Source organism: Crinia signifera, chromosome 2, assembly GCF_055691185.1.
Source record: "Crinia signifera chromosome 2, ASM5569118v1, whole genome shotgun sequence".
In the NCBI taxonomy this organism is placed as follows: Eukaryota; Metazoa; Chordata; class Amphibia; order Anura; family Myobatrachidae; genus Crinia; species Crinia signifera.
The window spans coordinates 270,752,654-270,778,156 of NC_139218.1; the positions used below are offsets into that span (position 1 = coordinate 270,752,654).

The 25,503-nt window shown below is 47.2% G+C and overlaps 1 protein-coding gene across 3 annotated transcripts in view; it reads left to right on the plus strand.

Moving 5' to 3' along the window:
* Window positions 1-25,503, plus strand: part of NALCN (sodium leak channel, non-selective) — a 511,286-nt gene that overhangs the window by 272,477 nt on the left and 213,306 nt on the right. The gene's annotated exons all lie outside the window — the stretch shown is intronic.

Below are 25,503 nucleotides of genomic sequence, written 5' to 3' on the forward strand. Positions count from 1 at the left end.
TTCAGTTGGAACGTACTTTCAATATATTAACAAATTCCATCCAGTGGTAACTCGCTTTCTGAAAGAGATGACAACAATCCCTACTTTGCATAACATTCCCTCTGTCATAATTATTTCAATCTGTTTTTGTAGGGCTTATTTATATTAAGATGTGGCATGTGAGTTTCAAGTGCTGCCAGGGACAGTCTGACTTGCATATCTGCTATACATATTGAGGATCATCTATTTTGAAATTCTGATTGTTAGTCGTTGCATCCTTTCATTATAGTACATGTTAAAATCTACCATATCAGTACCAAGGGCTGCCATCAGAAATTGTGGGGCCCGGGCAGGGCAGGCTCTACCACTAGGCAGCTTTAGGCAGCTGCCTAGGGCGCCGGGATCTAGGGGGGCACCACCAAGTCTGCCTATCAAAAGATCAAGGACGTCTTTGAGGATCCCTGTGTATTTAATGCAGGTGACTGCTGTGGAACTTCTAAGACCTCACCTCTATATTTTCTCTTGAGGCTTACTTCCCTACTTTGCTGCCCCCTCTTCCATGTACTCTGTTGTGGGTGGTAAAGGCGAGGGTGCTGGGGGGCTCCAGGGAAAGCAGGGGACTTGCCCACCTTCCTGGGGGGCTGGGAGGATCCCTCAATTTTTGTGAGGCTCCCTGCCAATCCAGAATGTTAGGCAGGCATGCATTAAGGGATGTAAAATGGTTATTGGTGGCAGTATGAAGGGGGGGCAGTAGGTTGAAGTTTTGCCTAGGGTGCTGGGAAGCCTTACACCGGCCCTGGGCCCGGGACTGACAAAATAGGCAGGGCCCCCCTTTCCTTTCTCAAACACCTGGAATGCCTGGTATGACAAACTATAAACTCCAGAAATTTCCGAGCTGACGAGTTGCAGCAATGGCTCATTGTGGGGGCCTGCGTTTTGTGTGGTTTATACAAGACATGCGTGTCCAGAGTGCTGGTGGGGAGGGCTGTGACATGAAACATGGCCAGCTTCATACATAGGTTATGTGTCCTCAATATTTAAAGGCACATCCCTGGGTGAGACCCAGCATGCAGGGCCCAGGCCCTGCCAACATGCGTTGTTTTTGTGAGAGGACTCGCACAACTACAGTACATTCCAAGCTGACTTAGGCCCAAGTTCCGGATGCCGAAATTCAAAATTGTCCTAATGGACAGAATGTCAACATTTCAACATTAACAATCTCAACTATGGCATAATGTTGACATGCCATAATGTCCACATTGTAAATGTCGATAGCCTAATTCATGCAATGCCGATGTTTACCCAACGGCGCAATTATAGTCACTCCTGTTATACATTTACATGTATGTACACATCACAAGTTACTGTTGCTGAGTCCAACTACATGTCTACTTTTACAATGTCACTGAAAGTGAGATCTTTAACGCAGTGATTGGCGTGGATGTAATGGCGAGTGGCAGCAAAATGCAGGTGCGTCATGGCCATTCCTGGGGTGTGTGTCTCTGCTTTCAGCTCTCATGATGTATGTAAAGAAACATGGAGCCAGCAACACTACTACCACATCCAGTTTGTGTCACCATAGACTCACTCAAAAAGTATATGTTCCTTGTCATTGTATTGGTGTTGCATATGTGTATGAAGTTGCTTATGACTTTGTGATATCTCCAGTAGGCATCTATCGTAATGTCTAGTAGTCCCCTTCACTTGATAAGATCAGCAATTCCATAGTCTGAAAAGTCACAGCTGTATAGGCAAGTGTGTACAGACAGGAATTAGCCCTACTATGTCAATGTGTAAATGCTCAAACTCTTATCCATGTAGACATTCTTATGCTGAGATACTGAATGTTGATATGTAGTGCTTCCCCCTTTCCAGTTGTAACAGAATTATATTTCAACACTCTGCCAGACTTCCATAATAGTGGTTGATTTCCCAGACTCCTAGGAGAATCTTGCAATCTCCCTAAAGTTGTGTCAGCCAGAGAAGTGATGAGTGAAAGACACAGCCCGCTGCTGCATGATGATGATCTTATCTTCATGACACTCCATTTGACACTGCATCCTTAGTAGGTTACAGCATGCTACAGTTGTGCAAACCCCTAACTTCATGGTGGTATCCTCCACAGCTCAACCATGACTAACAGATTGTGTGCAGGCACCAGAGGTGGATTTAGACCTCATGGGGCCCTAGGCATGATACAAAATTGGGGCCCTCCTCAACAATCCATCGCACTATATTTTTTTTGCTGGTTGCTGGTGGAATCGATAGATTAACTTGGTGGGTGCACAGTCTACTGATAAATGCTTAGCTGCATGAATATCTAAATTGTGTACAAATCTGGATTAGGTCTTTTGGACGTAAGCTCAATACATTTGCCACATTTAAAGCAAACTGACTGCCCACATATATAGCGGATGAAACCTTTTATGTTTCCAAATATCCTTTTTATCCTATCAAAGAACATCAAAGGGACTATGGGAGTGTTGATAGGTACATGTGATGTCATGATGTCACGTGGTAGTCGTGCAATGCTTCTTTGGGATCATTTTGAATTGCAAAGATATCTTTATGGGGCCCCTTGGGTCTTGCTGGGCCCTAGGCAGAAAGTCCTCCTCTGGCGGTGCCCCATTAGAGATATTGGGGTCCCATGGTCTGTTTGTAAAGTCTTGGAAAAAGCTGGTGCTCTGCGTGCTGGTTAGAAGGCTGTACACTCATAGCAACTTCCACTCATGCATATTGCAACTGGAGCAGTGGCACTACATTCTGCTGTACCTCAATTCTCCACTCATGTAACACTGTAGTTACCCTTATTCAGGTTCTCAATGAAATTGTAATTTAAAGCAAAACCGTGAAATATCAAGGATATTTGCAAAAGCTTTTGTTCATGCAGATATAATGTTCTTTTGTGTTATTCCTTCATGACATACAGTAAGCACATCCAAATCTCAGCTGAACATTAATACCTGGGGTGGGTTTTTTTCCGTTTGTCTGTGGAACACATTCTGCCATTCATCAACTGTCATTTTTACTTTGATTGAGCTGTGTAGCCAGAAATCATATAAAATATTACAGAAGCATTGACCTTGCTCCTTGCATGCCTCTATGTAATATTTTGTTGATGGAACAGGCAGCTCTTCTAAAGGGCATTGTTGTTATATAAATAAAGATAAGGTGTCGCCCCCCAGCAAATTGCACATTTGTGCTAAGCAATCTGATGTAATGATTTGTGAAAGTCCAAGTTTACAGGAACATTGTCAGCTCTGATCAAGCTGTTAGTAAACTGTTTAAAATAAATGTAGACATCTTTAGCCTGGATCTGTCAGATACATTTTTTATTCTTATGTCCCAACAGTATAGAAAGCAAAACACAAATACATGTTGTCTTAAGCGCAGAATGTGTTGCTGTTTTTTTTTTGTTTGTTTCTGTAGTTCAACTCTTGAAATAAAAAAAACAGCATTTATTTTTGGACCCTTTCAATGGTTTAATAATACCAGATTCAGACGTAAACAGTATTTTTGCTGTGTGTGTGTGTGTGTGTGTGTGTGTGTGTGTGTGTGTGTGTGCCCATCTGGCGTTCTAGAGCTCCTCAAGATCTCAAAATCCAATTTAATATTATTTTTTTAGTTAATTTTAACTTCATTTTTGACAAGTCATTATCATTTCAAAAATATTTGTATGGAATGCTGTTATTGACCTTGGAAATCTGTTCTATTAGTTGATCTCTCATTTATATTGAGATGCATAGGGTGCCTGGTGTCTGCTATATTACTGTACATCTCAATATGCCATGGAAGAGGGCTTTTTTCGTGACTTAAGCATTTTCATTTGACCTTGCTGATGGAACAGTAAATATATTTACTCATGTTTATATTGGGCAGTATTCAATGAAAATATTCTCCGTGCACGGCGAGCATTTTTTTTTGCTCGCCGTGCACTCTCCGTGTTCCGGAGGGCTCGCTGCCACTCCTGCTCCCCCTATTCAACGTGTTAAAGACTCGCCGCCACTCGCGGCGAGTCTTAACCCCTGCAGCGGACGAGCGTCCGCGGCAGGGAGCTGTCAGGGAGCCGGGGGACGTAGCAGCCAAGAGAGATTAAAGTCTCTCTTGGCTGCTGCAGGGGATATGGGGAGGGGAGCAGGGCTCCCCTGGACCCAGGCAGCACAGGCTGCCCCCCCTATAGCCAGCGGGGGACCAAGTATTCACTGTACCCGAACGTGCATCGGGTGCAGTGAATATATGAATATCTAATGAGCGGCTCGAGCGCTCCGGCCCCCTGCTGGCTGCACTGTGTAAAAAAAAAAAAAAAAAAAAATGTAAAAAAATATTTTTTTTAAAATTAAATATATATTCATGTGCTATAGGCACATGAATAAAAATAACATGGCCCTTCACAGAAAAAAAACACCTGATTTTTTGACACCAAAATTAAAAAAAACACCCTTTTAGTTTAAAAGTTCACATTCCTGCTCTCCATCAAAAGATGGAGAATTTCTACACGGAGAGAGACGGCGAGAATCACTTAGAAAGACGGAGAATATTTCACATTGAATAGGGTGGCTCGCCTTTGGAGAAAAAAAACCTCTCTCCACCGCGTGAAAAGCACAAACTCTCCAGAAATCACAGCGAATTTTTCTCATTGAATACTGCCCATTGTTTGGTGTCTGTGTAATTTAACAGGTTAAGTTAAAAAAATGGGATAAGGAGCTTTAGGGGCCCATTTACCAATGAGTGATAAACCCACTGTGAGTTATCACACTTGTTGTGTATGATAAATGGTGCTCCAGCCAATCAGCTGCTAACTGTCATTTTCCAAACACATTGCAGTTAGGAAAATAAGAAAAAAAGTCCCAAGGTGCAAATGGAGCCCCTGCTGCCTAACCACAAATGAGGATCACCAAAATCCACTAGTACATAAAACAGTCAAATCGTGATTATTATTCCTAGGCTCAGTTTTCAGACAGTTGCCACTCCAGTGGGTACAGATGATCGTATGTCACAACCTTTCCTATTCAAAGTAAAAAGAAAAGAAACCAGTGATCCTAAGGGTCGGTCCAAAATAGGCAAAGTTAAATGCATACCCATACTCACACTAGGGTAGAAGTGTATGCGAATATAAATATATCTTTACTGGAACCACCATATGTGAAAGGCACTTGAGAGACAACACTAAGTATTAGCAAGGTAAAATAGAAATTTGTACCGTACTCACACGGCCATATGCAGCAGCAATCACGTAAAGGTGTCTTTATAATCCGACTCTTTAGCCAACATAAAAGGTCTTACATGTGGGAGAATATAAATAAAACACCAATGGTCCAGTATAACTCTACACAATAACACCTGATGAAAATGTGTTTGGGGATGTTGAACTAGAGTGAATACCCATACTCATGCAAAGAACAGTTAAAACATGTGCATAAAGGTATCTTTAGCTGATATCACCAGGGGTGGCAAAAACTCAACCCGACAGTACCATAGAAACACGATAAGCAGACTTCAAATCATACTGTACTCGGCTACAAATGGTGCCAATCATATAACAGTTTCTTTCAATTCCCAAATGTTTTCTGAGGGGCCTCGCTCATTTGTTTCACCTGTGAGATCAAACTGGGGCATGCAAATAAAAAGGAAATAGCCATCTCACTGGTATAAAATATATTTAATAAAAGATAACACATAAGATACACAGGGTCTGTTTACACCAGAGATCTAAGAAAACATGAAGATTTTAGCCCAAGTCTATTTAATAAATATCAAAAAGCATAGTTTGCCACAACTACTGTAGCTAATGCCAGCTTCATCGAGAAACCACTGAACCTAGAAATGCTTTACTGGTTCCTAACAAGGTTAAATATCTATGTGCTCTGCCCTCACAAGCACATATTACTTTGTTTCAATTTCAAGTTCGCTTTATGGTCATCAACGATTTAAGTACATGAACAGTGATCTAAATTAATCACATGCACAGTACTTTCGGAAAAGTGGTAAAAAAAAAGCATAAAACAACATTATTACAACCCATTTGGCTGCAGGTGAGATAGCAGAAACCACTTAGGAGGAAGTTTGCTAAATAGTGCTGAAACTATGTTTTGTATTGCTTTGCTGTTAGGCTGTTGGGCTAATCATTTGCCAGTATGGACTGATGGGAAAAATGCAGAATCATAGCCTATAAGCTACTCTTTGATAACATCTTCTGAAGATACAGTACCATTAGCTACTGTACCAGTAGTGGCACTGCGGAGGAGGTACTCATTACCTGGACCCGTTAGATGAGCCTGTTGGGGTCGCAGGTCCTGATTCCCCCCTCCCCATTGCAAAGAGCCATGCAGGGAGAGACTTCTGCTGCAGTAGCGTCTCCCCCCAGCCCAGCACACGCTGCCCAGGGCTCAAAAGCCTGTCCTCTCTCTCCATGCCATAGGTGCCGATTTATGTTTTTGCTGGTGGGTACTCAAGCCAAAAATATAGGGGAGTGGCTTCACGGGGAAAGGGCGTGGCTACAAAATAATACCAATTTGGTACTTATGTAGTAACTGGGCTGCCGATTTTGAAATCGGGTCCATCGCATCGCATCGCACCCGACCATATCGCATGCGATGCGATGCGATGCGATGCGATGCGATGGACCCGATTTTTCCATAGGATTCAATGTTAAAATGGACTGAGTCCATTTTAACATGGAATTCAATGGGAAAAAGGGGTCCTTTTCATACCCCTACTATCCAAGTGGGCATGGAGTTGGATATAAACCTGTGGCGAGCGTAGCGAGCCACCGAGCCCGAAGCGTGGCGAGCGTAGCGAGCCCCGCGAGGGGACGCAGAATACCGTCCCCTCGCGGGGCTCGCTTCGCTCGCCACGCTTCGGGCTCGGTGGCTCGCTACGCTCGCCACAGGTTTATATCCAACTCCATGCCCACTTGGATAGTAGGGGTATGAAAAGGACCCCTTTTTCCCATTGAATTCCATGTTAAAATGGACTCAGTTCATTTTAACATTGAATCCTATGGAAAAATCGGGTCATCGCATCGCATCGCATCGTATGCGATGCGATGCGATATCGCATCGCATCGCATCTGATTGTATGCCTTAACTTAAGGCATACAATCAAAAAATCGGCAGCCCAGATACTACATAAGTACCACCAATTTATTTTACGCAGCAAAGATGTCTCCATTATTCAAATTACGGCAGCAGAGTTCCCCCCCTGCCACCGCTCACATCGCGAGCCGGCCAGAGGAGTTTCACCCCCAACCCCCTCCCCCCATATGTGACTGCTTCCCATATAAAATAACAATAATAATACCAGGACACCACACACAGGCTGCTCCCCCTAGTCTGTCTGCAACCTGGTGACGATGTCTAAGTGAAGGGACTGTGGCATCTGCGGGTGTCCGCTCGGTGGTAAGGGAGGAAGTACCCTCCACAACTGGCGGGGCTAAATTAGGAGGGCCTCCTATGGCCAACCCAGCACTTTCAGGCCCTTCCGGATCCCACTTGCTGGGGTATGTTAATTGGGTGCCCAATGGTGGCCACCAGGGCCCAACTCACGGTTCTGCTGCGGCTTCTGGTACTGGAGGCTTCCTGTCTGGGTAGTTCCTGCTGGGGCTTTCCAGGCACCTCTGTTTCTCTGCTGACAAGTCAGCCTGCCCCTTCTGTGACGGGTGGCTGATACCGCTGCTGGCAGGTGCTTCAGCTTGCCGGGGCGGGAGGCTGGGAACGGGGGCTCTTTGGTGTGCAGCGCAGTGATTGGACGCGTCAGCGGTGCCGGGAGGCAGCTGTCACTCCCCGCACCGTCTTCTAGGACTGCGCACTGCTCCCGCCGCGCCATCCTCCAGGGCTGCCCATCGTTCCTCCTCCACTCTCTCTGCGCTCTCCACGCACCAGCCGGCAACCTCTGACCCCCTGCAGCTTCCGGACTCTCCTCTCTGTCTTCGCGCTGCAGTCCCCTCCAATCCCCGCTGGGCTCCTGTCTTCCACCGTTCCGGGTAGGTCCTGCCCCCTGTCCTTCAGCTCTGGCACTAGTGGGGGGGGGGGCCTGGCTGGCCTGGTGGGTGCTTAAGTTTTTCCGTGGGTGCTCAGGCCCCGGAGCACCCACGGAATCAGCGCCTATGCTCCATGCATGTGGGTGCTATAACACCCGCAACCCGCTAAGTGCCGCATTAGTCACAAGCACCCAATCCCCCCCGCACCCCTTTGCCAACCTAATTTGAAAGTATTTTAAAGGAGGAGTTCTTGCTATGCCTACCCCCATTGATAACCCCCCTCATTTTACCAGGGCCCAGCAGAACTATTTGTGCACACCAGCATACCAGGACAAAGCTCTGGAAAGCTTTGGATTCTGGAGCTTTGTCAATTTAATAATTTAGCAGCCACCATAGAAATGTATAGATGTTGCTTTTACATTAAAATAAGGAGGTAACCCTTTAATACAGTGGGGCAGATATATTATAGCCTCAGTAACAAGGTGAAGCAGGAAGGGACATCAAGATGTTTTAACATCTTGTCCAATGTAGGGGTGGGGGCACAAACTCTCCCCTCTGGTGATGAAGCACTGTCCTCGGTACTGCATATGCACTGGCCCCCAGTTTCAGCAGCAGCATGTATTAGTTAAATCACTGTCCCGGCACCTGTACACTGCAGATGACAGGCACCGGTGCATGCACAGTATCAACCTTGGTACTGCGCATGCGCACACCCCAGATTCTATGGTCTGCAGCCGAATTACTTCCCAGTGGGACTTCCTTGGGTGACCGGCAAATCGGACTTCCAATAGGAAGTTACAGTGAAGACAGTGCCGTCTCACAGACGGCATCTGGCTTTACTTGTCCTGCAACCCATAGATAAAAACCACCATTGGTCAGCAGTATTAATTTCTCACTGAAGGACTGCACAATGGGAGAGGAGAGAACTACTGCATATATATATAGGGGTCTTAAAAAATTTTTTGTTACCGGCCTATTAACCCACTAATACAATAACTGAAACTGTATACATTAATTTTAGGATATAATATCTCCCCCTAAGTCAGTGGTTCCCAAACTGTGTGCGTAGGCACCCTGGGGTGCCTCGGGATGTTTGCAAGGGTGCCCTGTGTTGGGGGTCCATGACCAAAACAAATTATTTATGCTTAAAGTAATAGGCAAAACCAGTACTGGTGGCTGCCAATCATAAAATGTATGGACAATTAGGGCCACAGCTATGTTCCCCACCACATAACTGAACCTGAGAGTGACAATTAAGCCCAATTTATTTTTTATTTATCCATAAGAAACTTTTTGACTAGGGGTGCCTTGAACAAATGCTTATATTCTAAGTTGCCCTGGTATTAGAAAGTTTGGGAACCACTGCCCTAAGTAATCAGTTTGATTACCATATTACAGGGCTCGTAGATCATGAAGGTCTGACTCACCGGATATAACCTGTCTAAATGCACCTGGAAAATGTTGATGACTACAGTATGCTCACCCACTCATTAACTACCATGCATTGTTTCTTAATTGTTGCCTAAATGCTCAACATAATTATGTGATTGCTATAATTACACCCACCTACCTTTTTATTTTTTTTGAAGCAATAATCTCACACATTTGATATCTCATTCATCTATTCTTTACACTTTTTGATAACCACACATAGTGTACGGACATATGCAAAACTTATTTTTTATAAATAAAAAACAGTTGTTTAAATCCTAGGAAAATAAGCATTCTGCATTAAAAATGTTGGTGTAAAAACTAGAACACACATATATGAGGTACTAGAATTATAAGTGTACTAGTTAATGATGGAACAACATAACAGTAATAATAGCATCAGCGTTTGTGTGCATCCGAATGGAGCAACACTTAGAGTGCTCCATCAGATGCCATCTAGCGGCTGCCGGCGAGCAACATACTTGATTTTCAGCTATAGAGGTGAGGAGCAGCATTAGCCTTTTATTTATTCTATTTAAGCTCACTTCTACCCGTTCTGTGTCACTTCTGTCTTTCTGCCCCTCTTCTTTAGAATGTAAGCTTTCATGAGCATGGCCCTATTTCCTCATGTGGTTTTCTTAGAATATATAGTGACAAGGATCACAAACACAGGGACTCAGATGAAGACTTTGTTTTTTATTTTGAACAGCAGGTCACATCATCTCAGATCAATCCATATGCAATCGTTATTACACGCAGTAGCATACAGGCAATCTCAGCATCACAGACTTTTGCAAAGGCTCCAATAGTCCCTACAATGGCACACAGACCCCGGCCTATCACTTGGGCAGCTAACCCATCAAGAGCAAGGTGACTCTGCCCTGGAAACCCTTATATCAGTAAATGCCAGGTGCTGCTGATTAGACACCTGGGTTCTGCTACTGCTCTAAAACCTGGTCTGGATCCTCCACATTACTTTCATGTGGGGAGATGATGCTGACTCTATGACCTATGGGCCTTATTCTAGTTCACTCTTTCTGACAAAATCCCTCTTAGATGGCCAAAACCATGTGCACTGAAGGTGGGGCAGATGTTACTTGGGCAGAGAGAGTTATATTTGGGTGAGGTTTTACTTCAGTGAGATCTATATTGCAGTGTAAAAATAAAGCAGCCAGGGGGGCGTGGCCTGACGGGACATGAGAAAAGACGCAGCCCAGAGGAGCTCCCGAAATAAGCCCTCTAAAAAGCCTTTTTACCTAACTCTACCCCATCCCCACTGCCCATATCCACTCACCACCTCCCTACCTGCACCCCGACACCGGTGGGTCTGTGCTGCGGAGCCGGGGAGCACTTATCGGTGCTCCTGCGGGTTGCGGCCTTCCCGCTGTGCTGAGGCCTCGATTTCGGAGCTCGACTACCGCAAGCACCCAGCGAACCGGAGCCACTCCAGCCACCGCTGACACCAGGGGCTGCTGGGCTACAGACACCCGCCGACGACGCCACCCACGGCGCCCACCCGCGCTGACTGAGAGCGTCTGACTGGCGCCCAGAGAGTCGCGGCCTACTCCACAGCCGGAGCCGGGGACTCACCCAGGGATTCCAGCCGGGATCGGAGCTCCGTGGCGTGGACCTCGGGCGGATCTGCCCGCGCTGGTCCCTGGAACCGAGCCTCCCAACCAGCCAGGGGGGATCCCCTCAAGCACAGGCGCTGCTCAACCACCCCCTGGGCGCAGTGCTGCCCGGGTAAGGAAGACAGGCAGCTCTGCCTCCCTGCAGTGACGGCGGCCATCTTTTTGGTGGATGAATTCCCTTCCTCTCACCCCTCACTGCTCACTACACTCTCTCCCTCCCGCACAGTTGCTGCTGCCTGCCTCGGCAAGCCCTGGTGGCTCGCTGCTGTATAGCCACCCCGATTAATGCAGGCTCTGGTTCATAAATAATAAAAATAAAAATAATAGAGACTCCGGCCCCATCCCTATCTCATCGGCCACATCTGAGCCCCAGCCACCCACACTGAGCCTCAGTGACCCCTCAAGCTCCACATAACTCACCCTCTGGATCCTGGCTCCTCACACTGCAATTGGGGGTCAATTAGGGAGCCCTCCCCTCACTCCACCTGGGGGTGCAGCTCATAGGATAGGTGCCAGTGGGTGGCACAGTCCCCCCTGGGCCGGTCTGAACACATTAGGGGCTGCAGAGCAATATCCCCTAACAAGAGGCCCAATCTGAGAGCTCCACAGCTAGCAGCCCTACCTGGGTCCCATAAAGGTGGAAAGTAATACAGAGCCTCAAACGTGGAGGCTTCTCCAACAGTGTAGCTTTTGTTCCCGGCCCCTCCCCTATATTTATATTTATATTATATTCACTCTGCTACAACCCCCCCCCCCCCATCTGAGGCCCACTTCCCTTCCCCCCGGATCGATAAGCAGTACCTCCTTTTGGGACTTCTTTGTAACATCAAAGGTGTGAATTTATCCCATAAGCTGTCTCTGGGGCCATAAGACCCCCACTCATCCTGCCACTCCTCCATATCTACATACCTTGACGCACGTCATGGTAGCCTGAAGATACCTTTTGACCTGCCGGGCCCGGGACCTCCCCTCTCTGCTGGCACTCCTAGCTACACTAACATCGCCTATACAATTCCTCTGTTCTGGATGCTGACTCCACACCATGTCTCAAAGAAATAGGAAACCCTCACAGCCTTCTGGAAATTTATTTGGCTCTAGATCCAAGGGCTCTTCAAGTAGTATGCTATCGTCAGACTCCCCTACCCGCCCCGACATGACAGACACGGCAATAGATCCTCAAATTCAAGCAGTCATGTCTGGCCTCCTGGAGGGGGTTCAATCCGCCTTCAAACAAGAACTAGCCAAGGCTGTTGCAGAATTCCGATCTGATCTCACTGCTTTAGGAAATAGAACTGATGCTTTGGAGTCTAAAACAGACGACATTTGTCGCTCCCAATCCCGTTTAGATAAAGAGCTCTCCAGGCTCCATGAAGAAATAGAGGTACTCAAAGAGAGGCAGGAGGACCAAGAAAACCGCTCACGGCGGAATAATTTACGCATACGAAACGTGGCGGAATCCACCCTCAGCACCACCTTACCGGCATTTCTGAAAGGCCTCTTTCAACAAATAGTTCCATCTCTCTCCGACGAAGATTGCCTTTTAGACAGGGCCCACAGAGCGCTCCGCCCGAAACCTACTGGGACTCAACCACCTAGAGACGTCATTGTCAGATTTCACTATTATCAAACAAAAGAAAAGATTCTTGCATCCACCAGAGACTCTCCAACCATCCAATTCCAAGACATGCAACTGCAATTGTTTCAAGATCTGGCCCCCTCGACTATTCAGAAACGACGAGACCTACAACCCATTACCAAAATCCTTCGACAACACAAGATTCGCTACAGATGGGGATTTCCCTTCATGCTTCAAGTTTCAGCTAACAACTCCGTGCACAACGTCAAGGACAAACCCTACTGGCAAAACTGGATCTCCTTCCGTCTCCCTCTACTGGGTCCGACATGAGATCGTCACCTCTGGAACCACAGCGACCGTCCCCTCCATCTCCGGAATGGTCGAGGGTTTCCCGCCATAGAACCGAAAACAGTGAGCCCAACTGAACTTTTCGGTTCCACTTAAGTAGGACTGTTTCCATATGGGCTCACGGTTTGAGCCTATAGCAACGACCTTCGTTGGGTGAGATGCACTCCAGTCGTTTATTCTAATTACCTGTTTTCATACTGTTTTGAATTTGGGTTGAATGTATAGCTATGTAACGATTTACTGCATGTTATTACAGTTAGTATAGATTTCTAATGCTAGGGGATCCCCTGGGTCCCGGCGGTCTTAATTCTGCCCGTATCTCCCACTCCCCCCATGCTCCCTTTAGAAATGTTTAGATTATATGTTAAGATGTTCTTGTTAGTAGCGGTCCCTGATAGGGATCCTCTCTTACAGGGTTCTTGCCCGCCCGGGCATTCTCTCTCTCTCTATCAAACACTTTTTTCTTTCCTTTGCTCTCATCTTGGTGGCTACCATTTCCCCTTCATCTCTTTTCTTCTCCCCCCCCTTGGGACGGCCCCCACCTTCACCCCCTCCCCTCCCTAATAGTAATTTAGATTTCCTTCTAACTTGCTTAGTGACAACCCACCATGGCACTTAAACTACTGTCAATAAATGTCAATGGTTTGAACTCCCCCAAGAAACGAGCGGTCCTTTTGGGAGCTTGTAAGCGTGAGGACGCAGCTATTGTGTTCCTACAAGAAACACACCTTTCTGGCACTCACTCCCAATTAAAGGGCCGTTTATACACCCAGACCTTTTTTGCGTCTGCGGATTGCAAAAAGAGGGGAGTTGCTATATTAGTTCGCAAAGATGTGCCTTTTGTTCCGCTTAAAACAATTGCCAACCCAGATGGGAGGTTTGTTGTGGTGATCGGAACTATACGCTCATTAACCGTGTCCTTAGTCTCCCTGTACGCTCCCAATCAGGACCAGTCTCAATTTTTTGACTCCTTTTTCAAGCGCCTAAATAGATTTGCACAGGGACAAATAATTATGGGAGGGGACTTTAACACTATCATTGACCCTCTCTTAGATAGATCTTCCCCACCCCCCATTCCTCAGTGTCAGCCGCTCCCAGGGCATCTCGCACTCTCATTGCAGCTTTAAAACTTTATGGTATGTGTGATTCCTGGCGGCAGAGGCATCCACACTCTAAAGATTACACTAATTTTTCAGCCCCCCACCAACATTATTCCAGAATAGACATGCTTCATATCTCTTCCTCCTTAATCCCCCGTGTGAAGGAGCCAGGCATAACCCCATTTTCATGGACGGATCACGCAGGGACTTACATACACATAAACCTTTATGAAAGTCCCCCCAGGGCTTACAGATGGCGGCTAGACGACTCCCTACTGGTACACCCCTCCTCTGTAGCAGAGGTCAAACTAGCTATCACCAATTACTTCAAAGAGAACTCCTCCACAGCCCTCTCCTCAAGCACGATATGGGAAGCTCATAAGGCGACGATCAGAGACATGCTAATATCCAAAACCTCCTCCATTCGTAAGAAATGGGCGACGCAGATAAACTCCTTAGAATCTCAAATTACCTCATTATTAGACCAGCATAAACTCAGACCCACCCCTGCTCTGCTGGCACAGATAGACGCTCTGAGGGGCCAATTAAACGCGCTTCTATCTCACCATGCCGCCAACACCCTTAAAAAATTGCAACAACGCTTTTATGACAAGGCAGATAAGATTGATTCACTCCTAGCCAACAAGTTGCGTCGTCAACAAGCTCTGAGGGCCATAGACAAAATACACTCCCCAAAGCTGGGCTCACTTACCCACGACCCCCAAGAAATTGCGGAGGAATTTAGCGAATTCTGTAGTTCCCTTTACAATTTAAACGAGGCACCTTGCACACCTGACCCCGAAAATATTGCATTGGCCTCCTATCTGGTTGACATCCCTCTACCCACTCTCTCAGAATCACATCTTACTACACTGAATGCGAAAATAACAGAAGAGGAGATCGTGGCTGCAATCCGGTCGATGCGATCCTCAGCTGCCCCGGGTCCTGACGGTTTCTCTGCCCAATATTATAAGCTCTTTGCGAAGGAACTGGCTCCCCATTTAGCATTATTATTTAATGACATCCTGGGGGTGCTTCCTTTGCCCCCCGAGGCCACCCGGGCGGATATAGTGTTGATCCCGAAGCCGGATAGGGACCCAACCAGATGTACAAATTATAGACCAATATCACTATTAAATGTGGACCTGAAGATCTATGCTAAGATTTTGGCCAATCGACTCGCCTCCCTTCTCCCACTCCTGGTGCATCCAGACCAAGTTGGTTTTATCCCTGGCCGCCAGGCGTCGGATGAGACGAGCGATAGACCTCATCCATATTATCCAGAAGCAAAAGTGTCCCTCTCTGGTCCTGGCGTTGGATGCGGAGAAAGCTTTCAACCGTATATCCTGGTCCTTCACTTTTGCAGTCCTAGATAGGATGGGCTTCACTGGAGCCTTCCTCGAAGGTATTAAAGCACTTTATCGTGCGCCGTCTGCTCGGGTCTCTGTCAATGGCGCAGTGTCTGGTCACTTCGGGATATCGAATGGTACCCGCCAGGGATGCCCCCTCTCCCCCCTCATCTTCGCCCTTGTTATGGAGCCCCTGGCAGCGAGGATCCGCAGCAATACCTCCATCCATGGCATAAGCTCTGGCACTTCAGAGCACAAAATCGCACTCTATGCGGATGATGTGCTTCTGACCCTGGCAGACTCAATCAACTCCATTCCCCCTCTCCTTTCTGAAATACAGCAATATTCTTCTCATTCTGGTTATAAAATCAATGTGGAGAAGACCGAGGATCTTGACTTCCATATCCCGGGGTCTGTTAGGCCCAGGTTGGCAGACCTGCTCCCATGCAGTTGGGGTAGAAAGAGGATCAAGTACCTTGGTATATACCTGACTCACCATCACCACCAACTTTTCCAGGCTAATTTCCCCCGTTTATTAGACAATATTAAGGCTGATCTGACCCTATGGTCCTCCTACTTCATTTCCTGGATAGGTAAAATCAACTCCGTTAAGATGACCATCCTCCCGCGCCTTCTTTATCTATTCCAAACTTTACCAATATACATCCCTCTCAATGTCTTTAAATCGTTACAACAACAAACCTCCCAGTTCATATGGGACAAAAAGCGCCCCCGAATAAGGCTAAAATTACTCCAACATCCCTCCAACCAAGGTGGTCTGGAGATCCCAGACTTCCGGAGATACTACCATGCCACCAGGTTATCTCAGATTGTCCAATGGTGCAATCCTTGGGGAACACAGAAGGTGTGGGTGAACATCGAGGCAAACGACCTGGGGATTTCTACCCTCTCTTCCTTATTATGGTTACCTAAGCCCAAACGCCCCCGTATAGCTAGATCCCACCCGGTAGTCTCCCATGCCCTAACTGTTTGGGACAGGGTTAATAAGAACTATAAGCTCACCCCACTTCCTTCCCCACTAATCCCATTGTTTCATAATCCAGATTTCCCCCCTGGTTTAGGCCGGTCCTCCCTTTCAAGCTGCTAAAAGACAATATCTACTATTTGAATGATATCACAACTGACGCAAACTTCCCTCAATTTTCTGAGGTCCGGGGGGACACGGCAATCCCAAACGCAGATTTTTTTCGTTTGCTGCAGATAAGGCACTTCCATGCTAAAATTACACCTACTCTCACATCCAGACCCCTCACATCATTTGAATATATCTGCTGGAAACGAGACTCATCCAAGGGCCTAATCTCCATAATTTACTCCCTTCTAGACGCTGGACCGGCTTCCTCACGGGCTCCGCACGAAATAGCCTGGGAAAGAGACCTAGGTCTCTCTCTGGATGATGAGGACTGGGAGGAAATACGGGACAATGCATCCTCCAGCTCCATCTGTGTAAGAATCAAAGAAAACGTTTACAAGCTTCTCTATCGCTGGTACTATGTTCCAACTAGATTACATAGGATGTTTCCTGACACTTCGGATAGGTGCTGGAGGGGCTGTCCCGCAGAGGGCAACTTCCTTCATATCTGGTGGACATGCCCAAAAGTTGCCAGCGTCTGGAGGGAAGTAGCGGCCTTAATCTCGAACATGATGGGTGTAGCTGTCCCCTTGGAACCGAGATATTTCCTTCTCCCATTAAAACCACCTATGCTAACGCACCACCAGCATAAATTACATCGACACATCTCCTCAGCTATGACCTGCCAATTAGCGGCTGACTGGAAAAAGCCCTCTCCCGCCCCATTACAAACAGTACTAGCCCGCGTATGGTACACATACAAAATGGAATACATGACGTCGATCATTCGCCACTCCTCTAAGTCCTTCCACAAGGTGTGGTCACCATGGCTAGCCTCTCAGAACTCTCCCTCTCCCTTCAACTCCTGACCCTAGAGGCCGTCCTTCTCTCCCCCCCTCCCCCCTGCTTCCTCTCCCTTTAATTCTCTCTTATTCGCCTCTTTTACGGCGCAATATACTGTGATTTGTTGTTTACACCTCTCCCCTGCCGGGGCACCCTGCCACCCTGCCCTAGCGAGGTCTTCTTCCACTCTTCCCTCCTGTTTTTTCTTTCTACTTTCTCTTTCTCTCTATTTTTCCATATATACATGAAAAATACTCTTGTTGGACCACGTCACTCATGTAATGTAGACCTGACTCCTGCTCATATCTCTTGTACTAATTTTTGTCTCCATACCTGATAATGTACCTTCTGGTTGAGTTCCAACTAATAAAATGTGTTTAAAAAAAAAAAAAATAAAGCAGCCAGTATTTACCCTGCACAGAAACAAAATAACTCACCCAACTCATATTCTCTCTGCACATTTTACATCTGCTCCCCTGCAGTGCACATGGTTTTGTCCATCTAAGAAGGATTTTATCAGAAAGAGTGAACTAGAATAATATATATATATAGGAGTAGGCAAAGAAGCAGACAGCGGCACTCTGGGAATTTTTAAAAACGTATATTAGTGCAAAAATAGCATACCAACGTTTCAGGGCATAAGGTACCCCTTTGTCAAGGTGAACAGTGCAGTAACTGAAAAGCGTGATTGTAACAGAGTACAAACAAACAGCGGCACTCAGTGGGTTTTTCAAAAAACTGTGTATTTCCAATCTCCAACGTTTCGGGGACTATCCCCTTTGTCAAGGTGCAGGAACAACTAGACCCTATATATATATATATATATATATATATATATATATATTTATAAATTGATAGATAGATATGCATGCCACCATAGTAACTAAGTCAGTGTCTTGTCTCCTGATGCAACTGTATTTATTTTAGAGATGTGCAGACTCGGATTCCAGAGATCCGAGCCCCCACGGACGTCATCATTCCGAGCCCGATTCCGAGCAGCGCTCAGAGATTTCCACCTGACTCGGGTCCGTCCGCGTGATTAGAACGTCATTTCCCGGCGCCGGATTTCGCAAGGCTTTAAAAGCGGCTGCCGCGCCCGCCATCTTCACTCCAGTCAAGTAGTGGGTTGGGAGAGGGTGTGTTGGTGCTGCTGCTGGGGCTTAAACTTGAGCTTGAGCGCAATATTTTTCAATCGCTGGTGCTGTCTCTCAGTGCTGCTGTGTAGTCTAACTGTGTACTTGTAGTACTACTGTCTCCTCTGTGCGGTCTACCTCTGGTGTGCTGTGCTGTAATTAATTATTTTATTCGCTGGGGCTGTCTCCCTCAGTGCTGCTGTGTACTCTGTTCTCCTCTGCTTAGGAGAACAGTCTAACTGTGTACCTGTAGTACTACGGTCTCCTCTGTGCTGGGGCCTACCTCTGGTGCTGTGCTGTGCCTGTAATATTATAATTATATATTAATAATTTGAATTAATTATATTATATATATAGTCCACTGGTGCTGCCTGCACTGAATCTGCCAGTATTATTTAGTTACTCAGTCCACTGTTGCCACTGACAGTGCTACTGCCTACCTAGTGTACCTACCTAGTACATACTAGGCTGCTACAGGTATATCTAATTTAATTCAAAAATAATACTTGTGCTGTGTGGGACTGTAAAAAATAATTCCATGCTGCTGGTGCACTGACGTGTGCCACTGAGTGCCACTGCCAAGCAGTACCGTCCTAATAATAAAAATAATTATTATATAAATTCTGCTGGTGCACTGCATAAAGCTACTGGTGGTGTGTAATATTAATAATAACTACCTTTTGTGGTGACCACTGGCAGTCCTACTGCCTGCCTGCCTACCTACCTAGTACCTGTTAGTTTATTTTCTCTACCTACTAGGCTGCTATATTATTCATAATTCATTTAATTGAATTATATATAGTCCACTGGTGCTGCCTGCCTGCACTGAATACTGTTAATAGAGGTTGCCAGTATTATTTTCTCAGTCCACTGTTGCCACTGGCAGTGTTACTGCCTAAGTGTACCTAACTAGTAGTACAAGTACACTACATACTAGGCTGCTATATCTAATTTAATAAAAACAAAAATAATACTTGTGCTGTGTGGGACTGTAAAAAATAATTCCATGCTGCTTGTGCACTGACGTGTGCCACTGAGTGCCACTGCCAAGCAGTACCTAATAATAAAATTAATTATTATAAATTCTGCTGGTGCACAATACTAGTATTTCTGACGTATCTACCTGTCTTGTGCCTAGTACTACTGTCTTATCTACCTGTCTGGTGCCTAGTACTGCCATATAAACCGTCTGGTCTGGGACTCACTGCCTAATACTGGCGTACCTGTGTGGTCTGGGGCTCACTGCCTAATAAATACTGCCGTATATCTACCTGTGTGGTATGGGGCTCACTGCCTAATACTGCCGTACCTGTGTGGTCTGGGGCTCACTGCCTAATACTGCCGTCCCTGTCTGGTCTGCGGCTCACTGCCTAATACTGCCGTACCTGTCTGGTCTGGGGCTCACTGCCTAATACTGCCGTATCTACCTGTCTGGTCTGGGGCTCACTGCCTAATACTGCCGTACCTATCTGGGGCTCACTGCCTAATACTGCCGTACCTGTGTGGTCTGGGGCTCACTGCCTAATACTGCTGTACCTGTGTGGTCTGGGGCTCACTGCCTAATACTGCCATATCTGTGTGGTCTGGGGCTCTCTGCCTAATACTGCCGTACCTGTCTGGTCTGGGTCTCACTGCCTAATACTGCCGTACCTGTGTGGTCAGGGGCTCTCTGCCTAATACTGCTGTACCTGTCTGGTCTGGGGCTCACTGCCTAATACTGCCGTACCTGTCTGGTCTGGGGCTCACTGCCTAATACTGCCGTATCTACCTGTCTGGTCTGGGGCTCACTGCCTAATACTGCCGTACCTGTCTGGGGCTCACTGCCTAATACTGCCGTACCTGTGTGGTCTGGGGCTCTCTGCCTAATACTGCCGTACCTGTCTGGTCTGGGGCTCACTGCCTAATACTGCCGTACCTGTGTGGTCTGGGGCTCACTGCCTAATACTGCCGTATCTACCGTCTGGTCTGGGGCTCACTGCCTAATACCAGAGCCGGCCTTAGGCATAGGCAAACTAGGCAATTGCCTAGGGCATTTGGAATGCCTAGGGGCATCAGAAGCTTCTGCTGATTAAAATGATATGCAGCATGCCTATATTCTGTATGTGAGTGAGGCTGTATCTGCATATGAAATAGTGTATTCATGGAAATCACTGTAACATAGTACTGTAACGTATGCAGGTACAGCCACAGTCGTACACAGAATATAGGCTTGCCGCATATCATTTTAATCATCGGAAGCTCCTTGTGTGTCCTTGTCACATAACAATGCAAATAAGATGAATTTTCAGCAAAAAAGGCACCCAACGTTAGCAGAACTGGCCAGGAGCTGCATGGCTTATTGAGACAAGATGTATGAGGTAACATCTGTGTCCAAGCAGAGGCAGAGGTCACAGTGTTAGCGGCTGTGCTAGTGCTGTCTGCGGGTGGGTTGGTTGTGCAATAGTGTTCTGCGTATGTGTAAGGGGAATTATGTGTGTCATGTATAAATGCATTAATTAAGTGCGACATGTTTATAAGGGCATTAATAATGTGCAACATATGTGTAATGGGCATTATGTGTGTCATGTGTATAAGGGCATTAATAATGTGCAACATATGTGTAAGGAGCATTATGTGTGTCTTTATGTGTATGAAGGTCATTAATAAAGGTTGGCATAATGTGTAAGGGGCATTATGGTTATAAAGACATTAATAATGTGTGTTATGTGTAAGGGGCATTACTGTGTGGTATTATCAGGGGTGCCTAGAGAAAGGGGTAGGGGGTAAAAATTACCCAGGCCAAAGTCTGATGGAAGGGACCAGTGGGGGCCCCGGGCCCCCTCCCCTTAAGTGACAGCAGCAGCTGCAGCTCTTCTCCTCTGCCCAGCACATACTGCTTTGTGCTGGGTTGCATTGTGGCCATGGAGGTGCTTCAAATACAATATTTTCTCAGGATTTTTTTCTAAGGGTATAATGTGAATAATGTGAGAAGTAATGTACATAATGTAAAGTGGTACTACTGTGTGATGTAACGTGAATAAGGGACACCATCGCATGATATAATGTGAATAAAGTTGCACTATTGTGTCGCATAATTTGAATTGGGGGTACTATTGGGTAGCCATGCCCCTTCCCAGCAGGAACACACCCCTGTTTGGGCTGCGCACCGAATGTGTGCACTGTTTCTATTTAAAATATTGCTGGTAGGAGCACCAGAATTATGATTGCTATGATGAGGGTTGATGGTGCTGGGAAAGGGGAGCAGGGTCAGAGGCGGAACTAGTGATGCTAGGGGGCACCAGCCAAAATCTTGCCTAGGGCGTCATTTAGGCTAGGGCCGGCTCTGCCTAATACTGCCGTACCTGTGTAGTCTGGGGCTCTCTGCCTAATACTGCCGTACCTGTCTGGTCTGGGGCTCACTGCCTAATACTGCCGTACCTGTCTGGTCTGGGGCTCACTGCCTAATACTGCCGTATCTACCTGTCTGGTCTGGGGCTCACTGCCTAATACTGCCGTACCTGTCTGGGGCTCACTGCCTAATACTGCCGTACCTGTGTGGTCTGGGGCTCACTGCCTAATACTGCCGTACCTGTCTGGTCTGGGGCTCACTGCCTAATACTGCCGTACCTGTCTGGGGCTCACTGCCTAATACTGCCGTACCTGTGTGGTCTGGGGCTCACTGCCTAATACTGCCGTACCTGTGTGGTCTGGGGCTCTCTGCCTAATACTGCCGTACCTGTCTGGTCTGGAGCTCACTGCCTAATACTGCCATACCTGTCTGGTCTGGGGCTCACTGCCTAATACTGCCGTACCTGTGTGATCTGGGGCTCACTGCCTAGTACTGCCGTACCTGTGTGGTCTGGGGCTCTCTGCCTAATACTGCCGTACCTGTCTGGTCTGGGGCTCACTGCCTAATACTGCCATATCTACCTGTCTGGTCTGGGGCTCACTGCCTAATACTGCGGTACCTGTCTGGTCTGGGGCTCACTGTCTAATACTGCCGTACCTGTCTGGGGCTCACTGCCTAATACTGCCGTACCTGTGTGGTCTGGGGCTCACTGCCTAATACTGCTGTACCTGTGTGGTCTGGGGCTCACTGCCTAATACTGCCGTATCTACCGTCTGGTCTGGGGCTCACTGCCTAATACTGCCGTACCTGTGTGGTCTGGGGCTCTCTGCCTAATACTGCAGTACCTGTCTGGTCTGGGGCTCACTGCCTAATACTGCCATACCTGTCTGGTCTGGGGCTCACTGCCTAACACTGCCGTACCTGTCTGGTCTGGGGCTCACTGCCTAATACTGCCGTATTTACCGTCTAGTCTGGGGCTCACTGCCTAATACTGCCATACCTGTGTGGTCTGGGGCTCACTGCCTAATACTGCCGTATCTACCGTCTGGTCTGGGGCTCACTGCCTAATACTGCCATACCTGTGTGGTCTGGGGCTCTCTGCCTAATACTGCTGTATCTGTATAACTGCCTGCTGGTGCATACTCACTGACATATTAATTGCACTCCAGTGGCGCTGTCCTGTGACATAACTCCACAAAAATAATGGAGATCCAAAATATGGAGGTTAACAAAGGAAAGATGAAGATCCACTTCCTCATAGTTCTGAAGCTGCTGCCACTAGTCATGACATAGACGATGAAATGCCAACAACGTTGTCTGCCACGGCCGATGCCCAGTGTGAAAGCAGAGGGCATGTACAATCGAAACCAAACTTCCGTAAAAGGAATAAAAATATGAAATGTAAATCGTTGGAAGAGAAACTTAAACTTGGCAATATGCCATTTACGACACGGAGGGGTAAGGAATGGCTAAAGCTATGGCCTAACTTCATGACTAGTGGTGCAGCTCCGGATGACGAGGAAAGACCTCCTCCTCCTCTCTCCCCGCCCAATAGGAAATTAAAGAGAGTTAGGCTGACACTGAGTCAAAAAAGTCTGAAAAAATTTCAGAAAAAAAACCCATTAAAAATTCGGAAAATAAATCTGAAAAAAACTCAGCCTTCTAAAGACATATCCCAAATCCCCACGGAGAGTCCTAGGGTGGCGTGGTTGTGATGCCGGACCTTCCCATCACTGTACGTGAAGAGGTGGCTCCTTCCACCATTTGCAGTACGCCCTCTGCATATGCTGGAAGGATCACCCACAGTCTAGTTCCAGATTTTATTAGTGAAGGTGATGTTGTACACCAGGAGGAGAATATTGATGTAGCTGGCACTGAGGAGGAATTTGTCGAGGAGGATGGAGAGATGGTTTGCTTAAATGATGCACCAGGGGGGAATGAGGCACCTGTGGGGGAAAAAGTTGTTGTCCATGGGATGAAAAAGCCCATCGTCATGCCTGGACAAAGGACCAATAAATCCACCTCTGCAGTCTGGAATTTTTTTTATCCGCATCCAGACAACAAAAGTATTGCCATTTGTAGCTTATGTAAAACTCCAATAAGCAGGGGTAAGGATCTTGCCCACCTAGGGACAACCTCCCTTCCACGTCACCTAAAGAAGCGTCATGGTTCAGTGTTTAGTCCAGAAAGTGCGGCTAGCAGTCCAGCGACACCTAAATCACTTGGTCCTCCTTTTGGAGCCAAGTGCCTGAAAAGCACACCACCAACTCCCTCCTTGACAAATTCCTCCTCTATCCGGATAGGGGGGAGTCCAGCAGTCCATCTCACCTGCATGAATGACTCCATAGATTCCTCCGGAGGATCCTGCAGCGCTACGCCTACTACTACTGCCGCTGCTGCTGCTCCTGGAAGTCAGTCATCATCCCAGAGGGGAAGTCGTAAGACCGCTGCGTCTTTCACTAAGCAATTGACTGTCCAACAGTCGTTTTCCATGAGGATGAAATACGACAGCAGTCATCCTATGGCAAAGCGGATAACTGCGGCCTTGACAGCTATGTTGGTATTAGACGTGCATCCGGTGTCCGCCATCAATGGAGTGGGATTTAAACGGTTGATGCAGGTATTGTGTCCCCGGTGCCAAATCCCGTCTAGATTCCACTTCACTAGGCAGGCGATACCCGCGATGTACAGGGACGTCAGAAAAAGTGTCCTCAGTGCCCTGAAAAATGCGGCTGTACCCACTGTACACTTAACTACAGACATGTGGACAAGTGGATCAGGGCAAACTAAGGACTATATGACTGTGACAGCCCACTGAGTAGATGCAGCAGCATCTCCTGCACGCCAGCTTCTTCCAAGGCAGGCTACGCTGTGTATTACTGGTTTCAAGAAGAGGCACAACGCCGAAAACCTCTTAGAGAAACTGAGGGAAATCATCTCCCTGTGGCTTACCCCCCTTAGAGTCTCCTGGGGATTTGTGGTGTCGGACAACGCCAGTAACATTGTGCGGGCATTAAACATGGGCAATTTCCAGCACGTGCCATGTTTTGCCCACACAATAAATTTGGTGGTGCAGCATTTCTTAAAAAATGACAGGAGTGTGCAGGAGATGCTTGCGGTGGCACGCAAAATTTGCGGACACTTTCGGCATTCTGCCACTGCCTGCCGAAGGCTGGAGCGGGAGCAAAAACTCCGCAACCTGCCCTGCCATCAGCTGAAACAAGAGGTGGTGACGCGCTGGAACTCCACCCTCTATATGCTGCAGAGGATGGAGGAGCAGCAAAAGGCCATTCAAGCCTACACGGCCACCTACGACATAGGCAGAGGAGCGGGGCTGCACCTGACTCAAGCGCAGTGGAGGCTGATTTCCATGTTGTGCAAGGTTCTCCAGCCTTTGAACTAGCCACACGTGAAGTCAGTTCCGACACTGCCTGCATTAGTCAGGTGATTCCCCTGATCAGGCTGTACAAAAGCAGCTGGAGAAAGTGAAGGAGGAGCTAAAGCGTAGCGATTCCGCAAAGCATGTCGCTATTGTGGATGAAGCCCTCCATACGCTTTGCCAGGATACGAGGGTGGTCAGTCTGTTAAAGTCAGAGGAATACATTTTGGCCACAGTGCTCGATCCTCGGTTTAAAGCGTATGTTGTGTCTCTGTTTCCGGCAGACACAAGTCTACAAAAGGTGCAAAGACCTGCTGGTCAGGAGATTGACATCT